The 21,672-nt window shown below is 42.9% G+C and overlaps 1 long non-coding RNA gene across 5 annotated transcripts; it reads left to right on the top strand.

Moving 5' to 3' along the window:
* Positions 1-6,987: 6,987 nt before the first annotated feature.
* LOC310898566 lies at positions 6,988-21,440 on the top strand. Of its 5 annotated transcripts, XR_014583433.1 has the most exons (4): positions 6,988-7,119; positions 9,468-9,679; positions 18,891-19,184; positions 19,295-21,440. It is a non-coding gene; the product is annotated as an uncharacterized lncRNA (long non-coding RNA). The 5 variants fall into 5 exon arrangements; XR_014583434.1 differs by having other exon boundaries at positions 18,891-21,440; XR_014583435.1 differs by having other exon boundaries at positions 18,820-21,440.
* The last annotated feature ends 232 nt before the right edge of the window (positions 21,441-21,672 follow it).

Below are 21,672 nucleotides of genomic sequence, written 5' to 3'. Positions count from 1 at the left end.
ATCAAAAACTGTCCTCAGCCTTATGACAACCGTCTTTGAGACTCCAAGCTCTTTATCAAAGCAGAAGGAGATTTTTGATGTCTGTTCCATCACCATCCACCAGCCTCTGAAGTGTCAACAGCATGCAAGACCTTTCTTTCAGCTCTTGGAATCTTTTTTGGGGGAAAAAGCTCTAAAAAATTGAAACATTCCTGCTCTCTTTATGAAGCACATGAGGGACTTAGGCTGGGAGTGGCTTGCTTTTTTGTTTGCAGTAGCATGGGGTAATTCTTCCACAGGGCAACCGTTTAAAGGAAAAGACTTGATAATTCCATGATTCCTACAGATACGCTGCTCATTTGTTCATCAGGACAGTGATTAAAAACACAAGTTGGCTGTGTCAACTCACAGTTTTTGGAGAACTTCATCTGACAGATATTCTGCAGTGAAAGAAGTTGCCCAGCATGTCAGAGAGTCCTGGCAAGCACCAAGAGATGCAGGAAATAAGAGCAGAGATCTCGAAGCTCTGGAGAAGCTGCTCTCCTGCCAAGTGTGCAAAAGAAAGCCAAACATGGCTGAACATCATGGAAAAGGAATTACCTCCATTTTTTTTTCTGAGCAAGATGGCAAAAAAAAAAAAAGTAGCGATCTGTCAGCAAAAGGTTCCCCCAGGTTCTAGAGTATGAGCTGACAACCTCAATGGAAAGGGCGGACTTCCAGGTTTAGTGATGTTGTCTTAAACATGTACCTTGGCTGGTATGAGCTGGGATAAAAAAGGAAGGCTGTAAACACTCCTTGATCAGCTGCAAAGCTCCCATTGACGTCACCGTGATGAGTACAGAGATCAGGGCCAAAATATGGGCTTCATGTAGTACAGAATATGAAGTTGTTATTATTTATTATTTGTTGAGTATGTCATTATTGCCTACAGCCTAGCTCAGTGGGAAGATCTTCTGCTTTTAATGACTGCCAGAATCTTTCCCTCTGTTTTCTTATTTCCTTTCCCCCTTCTTCAGCTCTCCCCTTATCCTTTCTTGCACCTCACACCCCTTTCTGGACCATTTCCTACCTGCTCATCAGTGGAATTGTCAATGCTTTAGATACCTTCATTAGACAATAAAGTTAACTCTACGTCCATCTAAAAGCCTCATGGAAATGTTCTTCTTCTCTGCCTCCCAAGTCTTTTGAGTCATTTTACTCCAGCTTGGTGAAGTCTGAAGAAAATGTCTGTTTCAGGACCCCACTGATTACTTTTTGAAGTTTCTCTGTGCATTTTCTGGGGATAGAAATTCTCTCCCTGTTTCTCACCTGTAACTTGAAATTTAGTAGGAACAACCTGCATGAGCCAGATGTACACGTCAGGCAGCCTGGCAGTTTGGTATCAGATGCTGTGAGTCATATAGCACAAAAGCTGTTGTTATGTAAAGCTGACTGGTGAGGTTTGGAGTGTAAAAAGTTATTCTGTGCAAAGCAACAAAAGCCTGAATGTTCTGCATTGCTGGTTCCCAATGCTCAGAAGTCATGAAGCGGCATTCTGTTCCCCTTTCCCTGGCACACTTCTTCAAGTTGGCTTAAAAATCATGAGTTTAGGAAAAAAGGAGGTAATGGTGGATTTTTTTTTCCCTCCAGCTTTTGAAAGCTGAATGCTATAGAGCTTTTATCACCAACAAATGGGCTAGACTCACTTTTGTTTTGAAAAGAAAAATAAGATTCTCCAAAGTCATATCACTCTGGATTTGGCACTGTAATATCATGACAGTCAGAAGACAATCTTAAACAAGCAAAAAGATTTGCCGATCAGAACTCAAGCCAGCTGGCTGTAGTAGGGCCTGAACTTTGTGCTGTCAACTGTAAAGTGAATTTATCAATGAAGAAATATATTGATTCCACAACAGCCCTAGCATTAATGTGTAGGAGAGAACGAGATTTACTCATCGGTTCCTTGATCCCAGGAGACAGAGCACCTGCATCCTATTTGGAGCCCTGCCATTATTTGAAAATTTGCCCATCAATGTCCAAAATGATGTTATAATAACAAGTCCTTTCCTCATCTCTAATTTCTGTGATTTTATGAGTACAGCCCTATGCTGTCTAAACTTCTTGGGAAAACATACAGGGCATGCCCATGACCGTGCTTTCGAAAGAATTTGTGGGATTATGTCAGACAGTTCCCAGTGAGCCAACATCAAAGATATTGGGTTGCAGTTTTTAATAAAGCTTAACTGATCATGACAGCTAGTTCATTCAATATTTTTGAGCTGACAGGATGGATTGGAGGAAATACCCAATTACAGGAGATTATGCATGTATGAGGACAATGGATGCTGCTGTGTATTATTTTTAGTGAACATTAGAAAAATAAGAAATTGAAATAGAATTAAAGATGGGGCTGTAAAGGAAATCATATCTGAACATCGTGTTGATACATACAATTTCAGACTATCAAGGGACACTTTGGTTACTCAATCAGCATGAGACGCATAGATAGAAGACAGATAGATAGATTGAAAGATAGATCACTACACATAACGTACTCATCTAGGGTGGTATTTACACCTACTACTTCAGTGTCAATGCACTGAGCTTAGGTCAAAAAAAGGCTATTTCAACAGATACTGCAGAGGGCTGCCTGACTCTGGAAATACTTCGGGTTGTATTGAGGTCTCCTAAATTTAGAAGGTCTACAGTTGGAGCAAAAATTCAGTGGCAATCTAAACCTTTACAGTATTTGGGAAGAAAGACAGAAAGACAGCTTTCTCTCTCTTTCTTTCTTCTTTCTTTCTTCTTTCTTTTCTTCCTTTCTTCCTTTCTCTTCTCTTCTCTTCTCTTCTCTTCTCTTCTCTTCTCTTCTCTTCTCTTCTCTTCTCTTCTCTTCTCTTCTCTTCTCTTCTCTTCTCTTCTCTTCTCTTCTCTTCTCTTCTCTTCTCTTCTCTTCTCTTCTCTTCTTTCTCTTCTCTTCTCTTCTCTTCTCTTCTCTTCTCTTCTCTTCTCTTCTCTTCTCTTCTCTTCTCTTCTCTTCTCTTTTATATTTTATTTTATTTTATTTTATTTTATTTTATTTTCATCAATAAGTGTGGTTTGTGACAATACGACAGCTAGTTTGAGGTGCTTGTTTCTTGTCAGAATCAAAGGATATTTGAAGAATACCTGAGCTTAATGTTTCTAAAATACACTCCAAATCTCACCGCCTTTGTTATTTTCCAAACTTTTCCTCCATGTTTAGGCTTCTCTCGAATTACTAGTTGGTAAAAGACTTGGCAAATCCAACAAAAATTTCTCTCGCTTCTTTCTGTGGCCATTTATTTCCATAACTTTTTCATGGATTTTCACAGACCTCACTGTGTACTCCTCTGTTTTATGAAAAGTTCTTGCTACTTCTTTTTCAGTAGATATTTTTAGTTGCATTTTATATATATATTTTTGATTTCTCATCTTTCTTTATGTAGTGCAACAAGTCCTTACTAATCCAGAAGTTAGGTATGCTGTTCATGAACCCAAACAACTACAGATACTGTAGCATGAAGACCAGAATATGCCTGTGTTGGCTTCTTGTGGTGGATCTTATAGTGTGTGGAATCTGTTCTTCAGCTCAGTTCAAAATTGCTCCTTCGATGTTTTTTTTTTTTTTCCCCGTTTTGACAAGGTTCACTTAGACCTCGGAAGATCATACGTCAAACAGATTTTTTGACCTCAGAATAGCTATCAAATTAAATATCAAATGGCAAAATTCACACTGAACAGATTTTGAGAAGGCATTTGACAGACTTTCTTATGATTCACTTTGGGACATCCTTAAGTTTTGGGGTATTCCAAGAAAAATAATCAACAAGATCAAATTTTTTTTTTTTTTTTTATCGGTCAGAGGGCAGCCTTCATGGGTCAAGATAAGCAGTCCTGAGTCTATATGTTCAGGAAAATACCAATGTGAGATAAGGATGAATTATATCACCTGTCCTGTATGGTACCACCACCTGCTTCTCCAATGGAAGGCAGAAACAGTTCTGGAGTAGATGAACACAATATGGCATTTTTGCTGAAGACAGATTTCTTGAGCAACAGCTAGGCCGCTCTGCAGGCAGAAACCAAACCATTGTCCAAATTACAAAATCCAACATGAGGTTAATAGCTTCTGATGAAAATATAAAGACAATGAGATTCCCAGCAGCTCCCAGCTAAAGGCTTGCCTTTTAGAGGGCAAAAGGTTACAAAAGGTGAACTTACTCGTGCTTTGGCAGACTCATGATTGATGTGGAAATTCAACAGGAAATAATGTAATGAATTGGCAAGGCAGCTGCTGATATTCAGGAGCTTGGATCACTGAAAACCTATAACTGACAGATCAAACTCTGACTCTCCAGCTCAGATATTCCTTTCACCTTTACACGCAGATGTGAGTGCTGGAAATCCACCAAAGGTATAAACAAGATATCTCAATGCTTTGGAAAGCAAATGCCATATGAAAACAAAACAAAACCCTGAGGATTAAATGGAATGAGTTTGTAAGATATACTGGGATTCCTCAAGTTTTTGACAGCCCCTTATCTCCAGTGGGATATATTTAAGCTATGTGGAAAATGCAAAGGCAGAGCATCTGCCACAGCAGGTAGGACACTAAACAGCAGGAGAAGCATATGAAAGGAGATGGCTGAAGGAACAGAAATACCAAAACTCACTCAAAGGGGGGAAAATAAAGAAGTAAATGACAAGGAGGACAAGTAAAGAACAACAGAAATCAGAGAAGAACATAGAAGCTGTTTTGAACTCTGAAGTTTCGTCTACATTAGTGAAAGTTTATGACCATATGCCAGACTTGAGCAATGGTCTAATGACTTGTCAATAGGGTTATAGAACAATGCAGGTTGGAGAAGACCTCTGGAGTTCTGTTATCCAACACCCTGCTCAAAGCAGGGCCAAGTTAGATTTGAATGCAGATTTCACAGACTCACCGGATCCTAGCCCACGGTTTGGTCATCCTTATGGTAAAAACATACATTTTTTCCCCCTAATATGTAATCAGAATTTCCCTTATTGCACCTTGCATCGTTACCTCTTCTCCTGCTGCTCTGTGGGTGTGTGCAAACCTCATGAAGTTGAACAAGGCCAAGTGCAAGGTTCTGCATCTGGGCTGGGGCAATCGGAAGCACAAATACAGGCTGGGCAGAGAATGGATTGGGAGCAGCCCTGAGGAGAAAGATCTGGAGGTCCTGGTGAATGAGAACCTCAACATGAGCCGGCAATGTGGGCTTGCAGCCCAGAAAACCAATCCTATCCTGAGCTGCAGCAAAAGCAGTGTGGGCAGCAGGGCAAGGGCTGGGATTGCCCCACTCTGCTCTGCTCTCATGAGACCCCACCTGGAGCCTGCGTTCAGCTCTATGGTGCCCAACACAAGAAGAGCATGGATGTGTTAGAGTGAGTCCAAAGGAGGCCACGAGGATGCTCAGAAGACTGGAGAACCTATGGAGACAAGCTCAGGGAGCTGGGGTTGTTCAGCCTGGAGAAGGGAAGGCTCTGGGGAATCCTCACAGCGGCCTGCCAGTGCCTAAAGGGGTCTATGGGGAAGCTGGGGAGGGACTCTGTCAAGGGGTGTAGTGAAAAGACAAGGAGCGATGGTTTTAAACTAAAAGAAGGTAGATTTAGATTAGACATAAGGAAGAAATTCTTTACTCAGAGGGTGGTGAGGCCCTGGAGCAGGCTGCCCAGAGAAGCTGTGGCTGCCCCATCCCTGGAGGTGCCCAAGGCCAGGCTGGATGGGGCTGGGGGCAGCCTGGGCTGGTGGGAGAGGGCCCTCCCCATGGCAGGGGGGTTGGAATTAGATGAAATTTAATGTCCCTTCCAATCCAAATCATTCTATGATGCTATGCATTTTCAAGAAGAATTTGTCTCCACTAACTCCATATCTTCCCCTCAGGTTGCAGAAGATAGCAATAAGATTTCCCCTTAGCCCTCCCTTCTCTTTTTCTGTATGGTTTTAACCAGCTCCAAGTAACAGATTTCTCCCAAGAAATACCTGTTCAGAGGATAACTTCAGTCAAGGACTTTCTGTAAATGGAAAGACGGGTAAGACCATCTCTTTTATTTGTATTTTTTTGGGGAAACATAACCTAGACCTAGATGTGAAGCTTCCCCTGTTTTATCAGTGTACACAAAACCCACTTAGCTCTTGATAATGTGATGACAGGGTTGAAGTCATAGTGAGTTGAACAAATTCCCATGTGATGGGGAGAGCACATCCATCACAGAGTCTATAGGATAGCTGGAGCCTTAAGGACAGGATCTCAGGTAAACACCCTGCCTACGAGACCTGTAAGAAAAACACCATGAAACAGCATCAGAAAACAGTACAAGAACTGCAACACAGTGGACGTTTCAGCCATGACAAATTCCCTTTGAAGATTTGGGCTTGTTTTGGGGCTGGGTTCCCTGTCACCCTGCAGTGACTGGGAGTCAGCTGGCCTGGGCAACACCTCCTCGTGCACATGAGATGTGTACGCAGCTCACCACTGAAAGTTTCAGGCTGATGAGGCTTACAGGGCTTCTTGCTTCAGTTTTCATTGTGAAAGAGTGGAAGAGAAAGTGAAACACAGCTTGTTATTAACCTTTCTTCTCTATGGCAAGCTATCCCAGAGGACCCCTGACAAGCTGAGGGTTGACGTTTACAGATAGCTGCTCCTGGAGTTCCTTAAGAGCATGTTTAAAATGCACCTCTTATTTCATGCATTTCTGTGTTTTGGAATAACTTGGAATTTTTGGAGTAAATTCTGAGCACAACAAATGCAACACATCACCACGTTTCAACCCAGATAGATGAACGCACATGCAGAAACAAGCTTTTAAAAAATAAATTAAAAAAAAAAATCAGGACTGTGTGCTCAGCACTATGAAGAGAAGTCATCAGCCAAACCTGAAGAGGAGGATATAGTACTCCAGCAAAAGCAGCTGAACTTGTAACAGTCACCAGCTGGCACACATTGAAATAGCTCAGCCTCATTCTCCAGCTGAGATCCAGCACAGCTGATCTTGGTGTAGGGCATAAATCTGCACAGAGCTCACATGTGGCCCTTCTATGCTGGGGGTAGATGTACTCGATCCTCTGGGCTTGGGAAGGTCTTGGCAAATGTGGATTTTTCTCCTTTTGCAGAGGTAAGGAGCAGCTCAATTGTTCAGCTGGGATTGAGCATACCAACCCATGGCATGACTATAATTTGAGGAGAGAAGGGAAGGGCAGAAGGGAGGCAAAGGGAAGAGAAAAAAATCTGAGAGATGTGGGAAGGGAAAGAGGAGCTAACAGAGAAGAAAAAGAGAAGAGGGATGATATGAAAGGAAGAAAAGGGGAATATGGGTAGCAGAAAGGATAGCGGCTGGTGTGGCGAAGATGAGGTTTCAAACCAGGGTGACTTGAATAGGGGAAGAGGAAAGCAAGAGCAGGGAGGATGGAGTGGGGAACCACTGGGAGGTGCAAGGAGAGGCTGTATCCTTCCCTGGGTTTGCAGAGTCCTCTTGGGAGAGACAGGGGTAGCTCTTTTCTTCATTTTCCTTCAGGAAAAGCTAGCTGCTTTATGAGCTAATAGTATCTCCAGCCCCAGCCAGAGCCCAGCTAAGTAATTTGTCCGTGTCCCCCAGCCCCTCCCATGCAAACCTGCTTGCCATCCACGTGCGATCTGTTTTGACAAAAAACAAAGCTGAAGTTTCAGCGACCCCTCCGTGGCCCCCCAGTCCCTCCCACACGTGTGCATGCACACACTAATTCCTAACCAAACAATTCAGGGGCTGTTGGCTGGGTGCGTGTCCTTTGGCTGCCCTGGTGTAACCCCCAGAAGCAGCGGAATTAAGCCCTTCTTTTTAAATATTTTTGAATGATTTGCTCCAGTGAAAAGCAAAATCTGGAAAAATCCTGTCATGTTGCAGGAGCTGTCTGAGGCTTCCCCTTAAGCCCCAAACCCCACTAGAACCATCACCTCCCCTGGGACCAGTGGCCAAGACCAAAAAACGCCTTCTGGGCTCCCTTCCAGCTTTAAAAATATATTATTTATAGTACACAAATAGCCAAGGGGAGCTTTGTTTGTTCTTTCCATCTGTCCCCTGTAGCACTGCAATCCAGATTGCAAAGGGATGCTCAGGGCACCAAAGGCGACAGCCTTCTGTGGTGAAAGCAGGGCAAGGGGAACTTCTTTTTATGTGGGACTGGACACTGCAAGTGGCTACAGAGACATAGGAACAGTTTTCATACAGGCTAACCCAGTCACTGCTCATCACAACTGTCTGGAAAAGGACTTTTCTTTGACCTTTTCTCTTTCCCAGAAGCTGGATAAAATCATGCCTTTCAGAAAGCTATGAAATCTTATCTTCAAGTGAGGAAATGCACAGGAAAATGGAAGAACGGGCCACAGTTGTAGGATAATGTATTTCTTTCCTTGCCCTGCCTTGGAAAATTACTTCCTGACTTGTATTTGTTAGAAGTTCTCACGTGTCCCGAAGCAGGCAATTTTACGTGAAAATTTTGTATACCAGAATAGATCTAAATAAGTCAGGTCTGAACACTTTTCAGGTTTTGTTAAAGTCATTTCTTATCCATGGTCTGGACATAGCTCACTCCCATATGTGTGCTCCCCCCTCTCTGAATGATCACTGTGTGATTCACCTCTCACTGTCCCTGGATTTTGGCTGTGTTTTAGGAATAACGTCGCTACGTTATGACTACAGCCATCTTTACAATTACTGACTTCTGAAGAAGTATGATGTTTCCCTAAATACGCTTTTCTTATCTTGCACTTTGCTCCCCTTGGGCTTAGGGGGATGTGGGGCATGGACGTAAGCCTGAATTTTGTGCCTGGACACTTTCAGGCTGTAAACAAACCGCATCTTGAAACCAGCCTCCCAGGCATGGGGTCAGGCAGGTCAGTGGTAGCAGAGCATTACAAGTAACTCCCAACCGTACAATGGAAAGAGCCAAAAAGTCATCATTTGAGAATAATGTTGCTTCAAAGCTAGAATCCTCCTTTGGCTCTGGAACAGGTATGTGGGTTAAAACAAGCTTTGCCTACACTGCAAAGACCCCGTATGTCTGAGGTTGCCATACCTAATTTAATGATGTTTTTTGCAGTTCAAAATGGCTGAAGTAGTGTGAAGGCTAGGGTCCAGCTCACTAGTATGGTGTTTTTGTCTATACACATCTGAGGGCTGTGTTGCCTGTCCTGTGGCATGCCACCGTCATCCTTGCTGCCTGTAGGAAGAGGTCTGTGGTGAGAACCACCATTAATCCTACACCAGAGTCTGTCTTGGAGAAAATTGCCTCATTTAATCCAATGAAGTGAAATAATAAGATGAGAACTCTGCTCTGTTTGATGCAGACTGCATCTGTCTTTGGCCAAAAATAGCTGAACCTGTGTGAACGCTGCAGGAGAAGGTCATGGTGTGCATTTCCTCACAAAGGACTTCTCCAGGTCTCCAGTCTCTGGAGCACTAAAACGAGGTTTTCTACTTCTCCCCAGGCTTTTGGAGGTTCTGAAAAACCAGGCAACATCAGCTGCTGCACCTTTTGCCCCCTACAGGACACAGACACTGTCCAGGGCAAAGTGCAGCTGGAGCCTAGAGAAGGATGTGCCTTCACCAGGGCATTTACCAGCGCTGCTCAGAGCTTCAGCAAGACGGAAAAGCCCCCTGCAAAGCAAACCAAGGGCTGCCGTGGAGAAGAGAGAAGCAGGTAAGGCAAATCCTGAACACTACTCCAACCCTTGCTAATTGCTTCCCTTTCACCTGGGAAGGATCAGGACAAAAGTAGGTGTATATGGCACTACTGGTCTGGGCATTCCTGTGATTCTAGCAGCAGAGATGATCAGAGAAAGGAGGTTTTTGGCTTTGGTCTTCCAAAACACTTTCCAGATATGTATTTTGTAAGCTTGATGCTCTCAGGCTGTGTGTCCCACTCTTCCCTGACCTCGTCTCGTGTGTCTGTCTGCTGCAGGCTCTTGCATTGCAGATTTCTTCACTGGAGTATGATGGTGTGTTAGATGCGTCCAGACCCTGGGCTTATCTTGGACTTCTCTTAAGAAAAAGAGGAGAAACTTTGTCCCGTGGGGTGGTTCTAGAATCCAGTTGGAGAAAATAAAGGGAATGCAAAGGGAAATGGGAGGCTTTGCTGGTGGCAGAGGAAGAGTAAATGAACCTGAGGTGTTACACATAGTAGAAAGAAGAAGGAAGAGTGAAAAAGCAAAAGAAAAAAGATCACAGCTGGGGCTTTGAATGGAACTAAAAGATTCATAATTGTGGAGAAGCTGAGGAGCTTGCACCTGAGATGGGAAAAGCAGGGAGAGCAAGGTAGTGATCACAGAGAGGATTAAGGAGAAGGGAATCTGTGTGAAAGCCTTGATTCAGGATCCCATCTGCCACCGCAATGCAGAACTGGACAAGATCACACACCCACAGGCGAACCTCTTCTGACCTCAACCTTTCAAATTCTGGTTCACCTAAGTTCAGTCTTACCCCAGCTGTTGTGTATTTACCTCTCTTTTCCTCAATCTTTGAATAGAGGGTATTAGCATAATGTGTTTGACAGCCCCTTCCCTCCCCTCCAAAGTTCCCTTGGGAGAGAATGAATACATCAACACCTACCACTGAGTCATAGAGGCTGAGGGGAGCTGTTGATTTTAGGTTGGAAAGATTGCTAAAATTAAATAAACAATATACCGGACCAAAAAAAGTTCCTTTGTCCATAACTCCCTGGATCCACTTACAAAAATTTAAGCTCACCAGAAACCAGACCTTTGTTTGGAGAGGGAAATGCGGAAGGGAAGTACTAAGATGTTAGTTGACACGTACAGGGGGGAAAAAAAAAATGTGAATAGAAGAACATGTGACCAGAAGGGCCTTTCTGGGCCAGTTAATCCACCCCAGGCCAAGCCAGGCAACCACAACATATCATTGCTTTCCTAAAGTGATCAAGCCTGTGTTTAAAATGTTAAAGTTGTTTGCTTCCAATAGCTTCCTCGGAGGATAACAGCAGAAGCTCCCTGCTCCCATGGTCACAAACTTTCACGTCCAACCTAAATTTATCCACAGCCAGTTTTTAGCCACTTTGCCAGCACTGCTTCTCTACTTCTTCTCTGATGTTTCATCATCCACGTCTGTGACTAGAAAACAATCACAACAGTCTCATTTTGCCAAGTCAAATCAGTGTTATGTTGTCCCCACTTGGAAGACAGTTTTTCTTTTTCATGATCCTTCATCTAGTGTCAGTTCCTCCTGTTTGGATGATCAATAATCTCCAGGAGTTAACACAAGGTCTGAGCATACCTACAGCAAAGGCAGGAAGACTGCTTTGTTGCTGTTGGATGTACCTGGCTTGATGCATCCCACAAGATCTTTGAATAACTGAGTTTTGGTTAAAAGGCTTAGGTTTTTTAAAAATAGTATGTGTACAATTTTTTTGCCTTATATCCAACTGAAAAAGAAGAATTTCTGGCGGTAAGTCTTGAATTGCAGGGCTTTACATTACTATTTTCATTATGTCACTTACCAATGTCATGTGTTTCTTACCTCCTATTTAATATTTCAGCCTTTTTTTATAATGACAGTGCTTCCTCTCTCAGCAGCAGATTTCATCAGAGTGCACCCCCTTTTCAGGGTGAGGTTTTGTTCAATAAACTTGGTTACTAATATTATTCTTAGACTGTTCCATTATATGAACCTCTTTCAAGTCTGATATAATCTCTATTGACGATGCCTCTTCTCATCTCCTCTTTAGACAGTTTTGATGTGATTTCTATTTCAATCACTGTGTTGTTCTTAACTAAAGACACCTCACATGGCACTCTATCAAAGTCTTGACTGAACTCTGGTCATATGAGATCAGCTTCATTTCCTTTATCTAGAAAACATTTCACTTTTATCTTGCTGAGATAAAATTGTAATCACTAATTTCACAAAAAGTTCATTTCCTATTGTTAAAGCTAGGACTCATCTTTGCTGTAATACAGCCAAACATTTCTAGTCTGGTCTTGACACAGATAGCTAACATCCATGTTATCTGATTTGCAGATTCATGTGCCAGTTCCTTTTGCATTCGGGGACAGAGAAGATCCTGTTTTTTTCTTTTCTTCTCCAGCTTTGATCATTGCTTAGATCTTGCTTTGCTGGCTGTCATTCTCTGCCTTCTCTGAATCACAAAATGGTTACAATTGGAAGGGACCTCTGGAAACCATCCATGCCAAGGCCCCTACACAAAACAGGGTCACCTAGAACAAGTTGCTCAAGGCAATTACTGACTAGCTTTTTGAATATTTCTGAGTATGGTGACTCGACACATTCACTGCTCTGTACAGCATCATGATTTTAAATGAAAACCCAGACAGTTTTCTTTTTTTATGCCATGTTCAGAATGTTTTCTCTCTCTAATACATACCCAATGAATATTTGTTGCATTTTTTTTATTCCTATATTCTCTTTTTATTGGCATAGCTGAAATACTTTCTGCTGCTTATTTTAATACCTCTCATCAAGGAACAAGTCAAACCCTTCTTGACAATGCACACTTAATCCCCAAAGCCCACTAGTCTCCCAGGTAGAGCTTCATTGGAAGAATTAATCTATTTTAGTGTTATTGTATTTCTATCTTTCATGCTCTTTCAGGATTCCCTGATTATTTCTATTTTATTCTGCAGGAATTTTGATATGGTTTCATATTCCTTTTTCATGGGATTCAGATTTTTCACATTCAGAAAGGTCTAATCTTCCTGTTCCTTATCCATGTACAACACTCATTGTGGTTAGTGAAAAACTGCAAACGTTTGTGTACTGATGAAGGAGCTGGGACAAAACAACAAAATGGAACACCTGGAACTATGAGTTCAAGAAATCAAATATTAAAATTATTAAATAACATCGGTAGAAAAAACAGGAAGCTTTGTTCCTGAGGAAGGACAGGAAAAAAAAAATATTTGCAGTACATGTTAATGATGTGATACATTGGAAAAACAAAAAAAATTTTTTTTTTATGGCTAAGTAACTTCATAGGAAGCACAACAGGAGAATCAGAGCCAGGAGTTCTCAAAAGATGTTGATGTATAGACTTGGATAGAGACTGCAGACTCTCTAGGATTACAAGACTGAGAAAGCCTTCTGAAGAGGCATGTTATTATTGAAGTATTTAGCTTCATTTCTTTCCATGTACCCACTTAGTTATATGTTCAGGAAACTTATTGCTAGCTGTGATAACTGAAAGGTTTCATCATGAAAATGTCATTGAGCGTATTCACTTCTTGCAAGTAAATGCTGTACACAAATAGCCAAGGTACAGTTGAAAGGTGAGGATAACTTTAAGAGGGTTATTCCTTCTTTCCTTGTTACTTCATGTGTGTCTTGAAGGCATATACTGGTTCGTGACTGTATAGTCCAATCATACGTAAATTATCCTAAAAGACAATAACACTATTATGTTCTAGCAATACATTGCTTTCAAGTGACCTCTTTACATCCTTGTTTCAATCCTAACTTGGAAATCCTTTTACTTGCTAGACATAAATTCCCAGCCCTGCACAGCCACAAGCTCTTTGTTTAGAAGATAAAGGAATGAATCATTTTAGAAATGCTCAAGTGGTTTACAATATGCAATGAAAAATAGACATTGTGTTTAAAATAGATGGCTGTACAGTGTATTTTTTTTATAAAATTGTGTTTTGCAACTCATATCCCATAGAGGACAGCAAGCTGACAGCAACAGAAACATGAATCCAGGGTGAGTCAGGGTCAGTTTAGTTTCAGTACGTGGATCACTCCGGATCCACTGAGAACTGTTCAGGAACTTATACGCCAACCCCCCCACAAAAACAAAACAAAACCCCACCGTGTGTGTATGAATCCTTATCCCCAGGACCTAACTGACTTTTTGTCCATTGGCTCATTTGTTTATAGCACGTCCTGGATGGATCTGTCACATGCCTTCCTGCCTCGAGGCCCCCAGGTTGTGAGGGTACGTCCCTCCCTGCAGGCTGAATTCTTCCCTCTGGAGCACAGGGAGGTTCACAGTAGGGTTGCAAGAGATGTGAGCCCGGTGTCAGGTCACCATGACACAGTGTCAGACAACACAGACCTCGTCTTGTTCCATGAGTCCCCGTAAAACAATGCCTCCAGCCCCTGAGATTTATTATTGAGGGTTATTAATTCCTCAGGTTGTGAAAATACAGGATAACAAACAGATTCTGGCATACTTTGTTCATTTTTTTCTCTCTCCTTCCTATTCCCTCCCTGTTTGTGTGATTCCTGAGCATGATAATGTAGTTTAAACACGAATCCTAAAGTTTCAGAAACTTTGGAAGTCATGGACAACTCCATGTGCAGTCTGGATCCTGGGAGAACTGCCTTCAGAGCCTTGTCCATAAACTCTGTGTGTGGTCTCCGTGAAGTCATTGGAAGTCCAGATTTTTCCACCTAACTCAACTGCCTGAGTTAGGGGCCAAAGATGAGATTTGCTGCAACTCTCTTGAGCAGTTGAAAAGTGAGGTGACGAGGCAGGATGGCCAACCACCGAGTGGCTCCAGAGAGAGACCCAGGTATGTGGCGGCGTAAATCACACCTTGGTGCTCACTAGTGGTACAGAGGGTGTAAGTTACCTCTTATTCCTTCCTTAGCTAATTTGGAGAAGAGTCCCAATCTGGTAGGATCTCATAGGTAGGGGAGATCTATCCGGGTCTTAGAAACAAGTGCCAGGCTACGTTCTCAAGACCCCTGGACTGGCTCCAGGAGCAAATTATTATCAGTCCCCATGGCATAGTGCTCAGCTGTAGTGTTTCCAGTCTGCTCGCTATGACAGAGCCCTCTGTGATGCAACAGGAACAAAAAACTCAGCTTCCTCCTGGCATTTAGAAAGAGGTTATATGCTTTTAAGGACAGTCTCGAAAAGTTCTGATAAAGAAGGAAGCTCAAAAGACGCGCCTTCCCCGCCCCGCGGGCCGCCGCCATTTACCTCATATCAGGTGAGGCGGGCCGAGGGGCAGCGGCCTGGCCGCGGAGAGGCAGTGCTGGCCTGCCGCCTGTTGCCCTGTGGGAGCCGCGGCTGAGCCTCCGGCCTTTTCCGTGTTAAAAGCAGGAGTTAAAGCCTTTTAAAGAATTGCGTGTGTCCCTCCCTCATGTGAGGAAAGTTTCTAGGGAAGGCTGCATCAGGAGAGCCTCCAGAGACTTCCAGGATCGCTGCCTTAGCTGGGTGTCACGGGCTTGGCCTGTGGGCACGTCTCAGGGCGTGAGGAACAGGTTTTAGAAAGCCTCAGCACCCAGTCAGGTCCCCTTCTCCCTCCTGGTGGAACTGTGGATGGCAAACTGGGGTCTTGGTCTCAGTACGATGGGGCTTTGCCTAAACTCTAGCACACCCATATAAGATATAAATAATGTGTAGATATTATATAGATAATTTGGTTTCTGTTCAGTGCAGCAAATGAGTGATTTTTTTTGTTGTTGGTTTTTTTTGCTTTTTTTACACTTTTTCAAATCAGAAATTTTTCATTTTGGAAACTTTTGGTGGAAATTTCAGTTGTGATGAAGAGAAGCTGCTCGTGCTCTCCTGTTGCCTCCTCTTGAGTGCTTGGTTGTCAGAAGCAGTGACAGCACAGATTACTAAGCACTCGTTGTTCTGGATTTGGAGCACTGGACTATGCTCTCAGTCATATGGTCTGAATTCTGATTTTTGGGTAGACCTGTGTGGAGCCAGGAGTTGGACTTGGTGATCCTTGTGGGTCCCTTCCAGCTCAGGATGTTCTGTGACTGAATCTGTTTGCCTGGCTTGATAGCAACTTTGCCTGACAGTCCAAGGAAACACCTTCACGTTGTCGCTTAAGGGTGCAAAAAGTCTCACTGAGTGCATCTCTTGGAAGGAAGGGAGATTCATTCAATAATCAAGCCTCACTTCTCCTTTCTGTGCAGGAACTGCCCAAAGATGTAGCAGATTTAACAGTAAACCACACTTATACTGATTTTCCCATGCTCTTATCCTGATACGCTGCTAACAACGCTGACTTGAAAGACTCTCCCCCAACATAGGCATGCTTCACCGCATCCTTTTCCTGTAGACCTTGCTCTTATCTTGTCTCATTTCTGCATGCACTTTGTGCGTGGCAAAGATGATACCTTCAGCCCCAGGTGGTTCTAGGGAGCAAGCTTTTAGCCAAAATGAAATCAGATCAACTACAGCATGTTGATCAACTGCTTGTGGTTCAGCACTACCACAAGTGTCTCTGCTAAGGCTTGTAACACTGGTAAGTCTGTAAAGTGGCAGTCAGGTGTGGTGTGCCTAAGAGAAACACACCCTCGTGTTACTGGCTATTTACACATGTACGTATTGCTATCACATTTGGAGGCAACTGCATGTTCTGTAATTTATGCTTTAGCAAAATCTAGAATAGATACTCAGGAAAAATTAAAGGAAAGAAAAAAAATAGTCTCAAGGAGTGCATCATATGGCAAAGTTTTTTTTCAGGTTCTGTTCATTATGGATTACAAAGTCTCAGGATGAGAAACTCATTCTGTTCATCTGGCATTTCTTCTTATCATGCCAATTTAAGTGGAGTCATCATGGCCCTCTCTGAATATTCTTCCAGCTCCTGGAAATTGCTAAGCACAGCAGAAAATGTGAGACATTGTAGAAAGGAAAATAACCATGAAAGGAGAGCTCTTTGATATCCCCAAATGACACAAGACAAATCACATTTATGAACTGAACAAGGGAGGTGAAGGAGGGAGGGAGGGAGCAGCTCCATTTGCTGGGCCTAAAACCCAGGCTGAATCCTGAAGAAACCCCTTCTGAGTTATGAAAACACTGAGTAGACATTTATTCTGGTGGTGTTTCTTCCTCCACCCTCTCCATTTTCACATGCTTTGGTATTACTACAGTCTTCTAGGATCAGACACAGAGTCACCACATCTCTGGAGAGCACTTCATTTTCCATTTGTCTTGAGCCAGCCATTATGGATTGTGAGTTTTGGAACCTGAGATCTCGCCTAAAGGGCTCTGAATAAGTGCCACACTGAATCCTTTTGCCTAATAACATTTTTGCTTTGTTAAAACTAGACATGATGGAACCAGGCTTCCAGGGTCTGCTTCAGACCATTTTGGTTGTGTCTACACAGCAAAGAGAAGCAGAGCACCTAAGTTTCCAAACCAGCACCAAACCTGGTCAGTAAATCCAGGCTGTGCTGCAGATTTGTTCTTGTTCCAAGAGGACTTAACATTGCTCTGTACCACAGCTATGCCACGTGCAGATCTCATCCTAGCTCATGTTGCAAAAGCAGAAATCTCAGTAGAGTGCTCCACTATGCAGAGATGCCTTTGTCCTTCCTCTCCCTGAGGACCACAACTAGCCTGAGAGGTCATCTGAGCAAAAACAGGAGTCCTGACTTCTATCTTCGTGCAGTTGTTATCTCTGCTGTTGATAGAGTAAGAAAAAATGGTTTAGCTACTTTGCAGACTTCTAGACAGAAAAGACGATTCCTGCTACAGGGAAGGAAGAGCCTGATGACCCAACCCAAAGAACTACAGGGAGTGGGGTGGAAAATTACACACAGACTCGGTGGTGATGCTTTACACATGCCTGCCTAGTTAAAACACTATATCTTCAAAGTAATTGCTCTGGACACATTTGTGATCTTTCTTCTATGGTTGGGAAATACAAAAGGCAAAAGTATATGTACTGGGGTAACAGCCACTAACTTCTGACTCAACTTTCTTACAGAATAGTTGTTCTTTCCCAGTAAAGTGGGGTCTGTATGAACGTTTTTCCTGAAAAAAACAGGCAAGTGCTGTCAGCACTTTCTTTGAACAACAGAACAGTGCAGGAGACACTGATTTTCCTAGTCATTTGCTGACCAGATACAATCCTTATCCCTTTTGACTGCTACTTATTATAATTCCATTGAAAACAAGTCTTAATGTAGCAATACTGTCACAGTACAGGAAAATCATGAATGGTAAAATAAGAAACTGAGATATTTCAGTTGTCCTGAAATAGGTTCATGCATTCATAAAGAGAGAAATGTGATCTGCTTTTGCTGTCTCTGTATTTTTATACAGCTGAACTAGAAGAATATGCTATAGATGTCCTGTTTTAGGGTTTTTGACCATTGCAAAACCTTAACATCCTTCCTGGCCACTTTTCCACGTAGTTTTCCTTGTAGGTATTGACACAGAAGTCCCTCATCAGAGTTATTTTTCTCCTGTTCCAAATCAGCACCACCTAGGATTGGTGCTATAAAGTGCGATAAGCAGTGGTGAGACCCAAATAAGCCAAATAATCTTTTTGCTGTGTAGTCCTGGAGTTTTATTTATTTATTTCTCTGAAAGGGCAGAGATACTGTTCATCTTGCCTGTGGAAGAGGTCAGCCTGAGCTCAAGACAAAGCTGACATCAATACTGTGGGCATAGTGTCTCACAGACTTGCAGTTTTGAGTGGGAAAAGCGACCATAATATTTCAAAACGAAGATCTGTTCCTATCCATGATGCAACTTCAAACACAAATTATATGCTGTGGTGGAGCACACCAGCCAAACGTCCTGTTTTGTACAATCTCTGTCACTAAAGCAAGTGGGACCCACAAGCCTGTAAGCAGCCAAGATGTTTAATTATTCTTTCATTCCCTGAAATAGTTTTTGGTGCTCAAATAGCAGTTCCTAACCATGGGGCAGGAGTTAGCTCAAACCAGTTCCAGCAGGCAGTTTGGATGGGGCCACACTTGTTAAGAGATGTATGGAAAGTGTAACTATAGGGATGCAACCCATCATGTGTCATTTGCCTTCATGTCTCATGAATGCTCTGTTTACCACTTTATTTATTAGGAAAGGTGAAGTCTTTCTGTTTCTGCTAGGCTCTTCTTGCCTTAGCTTGCAAGCAAGGGCTTTGGGTGTCATGGTGAAGGAAATGGTTCTTCTGCTGCAGATATGAAGGGATTTCACCTGTGAAAAAAGAATATTTTGAGAAGAAAACAACACTTTTGGAAACTGCAACACCTTTGTTCGCCTTGACAACAAACAACAGTGCTGTTAAAAATGTAGTGGTGTACTGTACTGTACCAGATGAGGTATCTGCAACAGAGACTAGAGGGGATCAATGCTGTTGTACGAAGGTGATGAGAACCTGCCAGAGAGGTCACTGCGGTTCTGCAGTGCAGAGGTCTGGTGAACCACATCCACAACAGATGGAGTCCACGTGGAGTCACGCAAAGGAGGGGCAGTAAGTGTCAGGTGCTCACCAGAGCTGTCAAGGCTGGAGAAAAGCAGTCTGTGTTTCAGCCTAGCAAAACAGAAGTTGATGATCAAACTTCTCTTTATCAATATGTTAAGGTACAGATAACGTGGAAGGAAAAGACCTGATCATGATGAGAGAAATGTTGGGCATAAAGACGGATGAGAGTGACGCAGTATGAGTGGCTATGGGCTGGAAGGAGGTGGCAGATCCCTGCCTGAGGGAGAAGTGAGAGCCTGCAAAGACCTCCCTGAGGAGAGCAAGGAGGGCAATGAACCTCAACAGGTGGAAAAGCTGTGTGCGAGGGCTCCCTGCGGCAGCAGAGGTTGGCTCAGTAATCCAGGGCAGGCTGCCTGCCCTTAAACTCCTAACTCAAGTCTTCTGCATCTTGGTTTATCGCTGTACCTTCATCATTCACCTGAAGAAAAGCCACAGTTACAGGCGTAAAAGGATACATGTGGCTAAAGCCAATCAGAACTTTTTTATTAACTAAGAGTGCTTTTAACTTATTGACCATCTCTGGGGAAAAAATATTCCATTTACCCATTCCGATTAAAAATGTAGGGGATTTCATCTAAAAGCAAAAATTCTCAACTCCCTACAGCTAGGCTGAAAAAATATTTTATTTGGAGTTCTGATTTTTCTATAGGATCTCACAACTTTCTTTTTTTTTTCTATTCGGTACAAAATTGAAAGAGATGAATTAAAAAATGAAACAGGAATAATAATTAAATCTCCAGAATGTTTTCAGAGGGCAGCAACAATTCCCCAGCCACATTGGCTAGAGAGACTAAGATTTAGGAGGTAGTGTTTGATGCCTGCAAATTTACTTTGGTAAAACAATTTCATGGTGCCTCCCCTCATGTGTTTCCAAAGAACTCTGGGCAATCAGTGGGAAATACAGGTGAGGGGTGTGTGCTTGGTTTAAGTGATGCCTCCAAATTTAGAGGAATTGCTCCTTGCTTCACCTTTGCCAACCGTAAAGTGCTGCCGATAGCACCTTTCAGCTGACCTCACAGGAGTGTTGGTAGAGTTAAGACAATGTGCGTAAAATGCTTTGACTGTGAGTAAGTGCTTGTTATTATTAGATAAACATTCTGAAAAGTTCATTCATATAAACATCTGCATTGTTACTTAGGAAATTCCTTTGAACTGAACAGTACTTAGCCATTTGGTATGACAAACATTGTCATGCTGAATGACCTCCTTTTGCCCCCAGAAAGTAATCAGACCCTGCAAAGGAGCACTCACCAAACCTCAGCTCTCAAATGAAGCTCAGGCATCGCTGGGACTGGCCTTTCTTCCCCAGGCCTCAGTCTATCTTTCCTTCAGAGAGGGGGAAACTGAGGCACCAAGTGGTCGTAGCAAGTGACATCCTCAAGGATAAACTTGTATTCTCCCTAGCCTGAACATACATCTGTCCAACAACGAAAACTACTTTAGGTGACATCTCCAAGAAGCTTGTCTGTTAAAAATCAAAACAGTTCCTTGGATGACATTTGGCTGATGGCTACTATCCAGTTCTAGGGTTTAACTGAAAGGCTCCTTAAAACAATTAGAGAGATACATGAATGAGGTGACTCCTCTGAGCCCTTTTCTCCACTACCCTCCAAATGCCCCAGATGAGTTGACACTTTACAGCTCATATACTGGAGGCAGTTGCCCATGTGAGTTTTTCTGTTTGAGTTATTCTTGTTTACTTTTACTTGTTGATTTCTTCATGTTGGAGTGTGTGTCATTTCCCAATCTGCTCTTCTGACCTAATCAGAGGACATCATGCCCCTCTTGTCGTCGTACTGGCGTAGCAGAGCTCATTGTAAGGAAAGATGCTGACCTGTTTTTGTTTGTTTTTGAGGGTGATGCACAGAGCTCCATAAATAAGTTCTTGTTTCAAGATGACCTAACAGATTTCAGGAATAGCTGGAATACAGCACTTTCTGAAAGCACAAGAATTTTTTGATAAGCTCAAGTAACAAAATAAATGAGCTATCCTGTACTATAAACCTCCAATAGAATCATGGAATGGTTTGGGTTGGAAGGGACCTTAAAGGCCCCCCCAGGCCCACCCCTGCCATGGGGAGGGCCCTCTCCCACCAGCCCAGGCTGCCCCCAGCCCCATCCAGCCTGGCCTTGGGCACTGCCAGGGATGGGGCAGCCACAGCTCCTCTGGGCAGCCTGCTCCAGGGCCTCACCACCCTCTGAGTAAATAATATCCTCCTAACATCTAATCTAAATCTTCTTTTGCTTTTCTTTTAAAACTTCTCCCTCTTGCTCTTTCACTAATAAATAAATAATGTTGCTCTCCATCTTTCATATAAGCCCCCTCTAGTTACTGAAAGGCCACAGCGAGGTCACCCTGGAGCCTTCTCTTCCCCAGGCTGAACAACCCCAGCTCTCTCAGCCTTTCTTCATAGGAAAGGTGCTCCAGCCCTCTGAGCATCTTCGTGGCCTTCCAAATAGTCCACATTTCAAATCC

Source organism: Anser anser (genome assembly GCF_964211835.1).
Source record: "Anser anser genome assembly, chromosome: 4".
Classification (NCBI taxonomy): domain Eukaryota; kingdom Metazoa; phylum Chordata; class Aves; order Anseriformes; family Anatidae; genus Anser; species Anser anser.
This window is presented reverse-complemented; position numbering and strand designations above follow the sequence as displayed.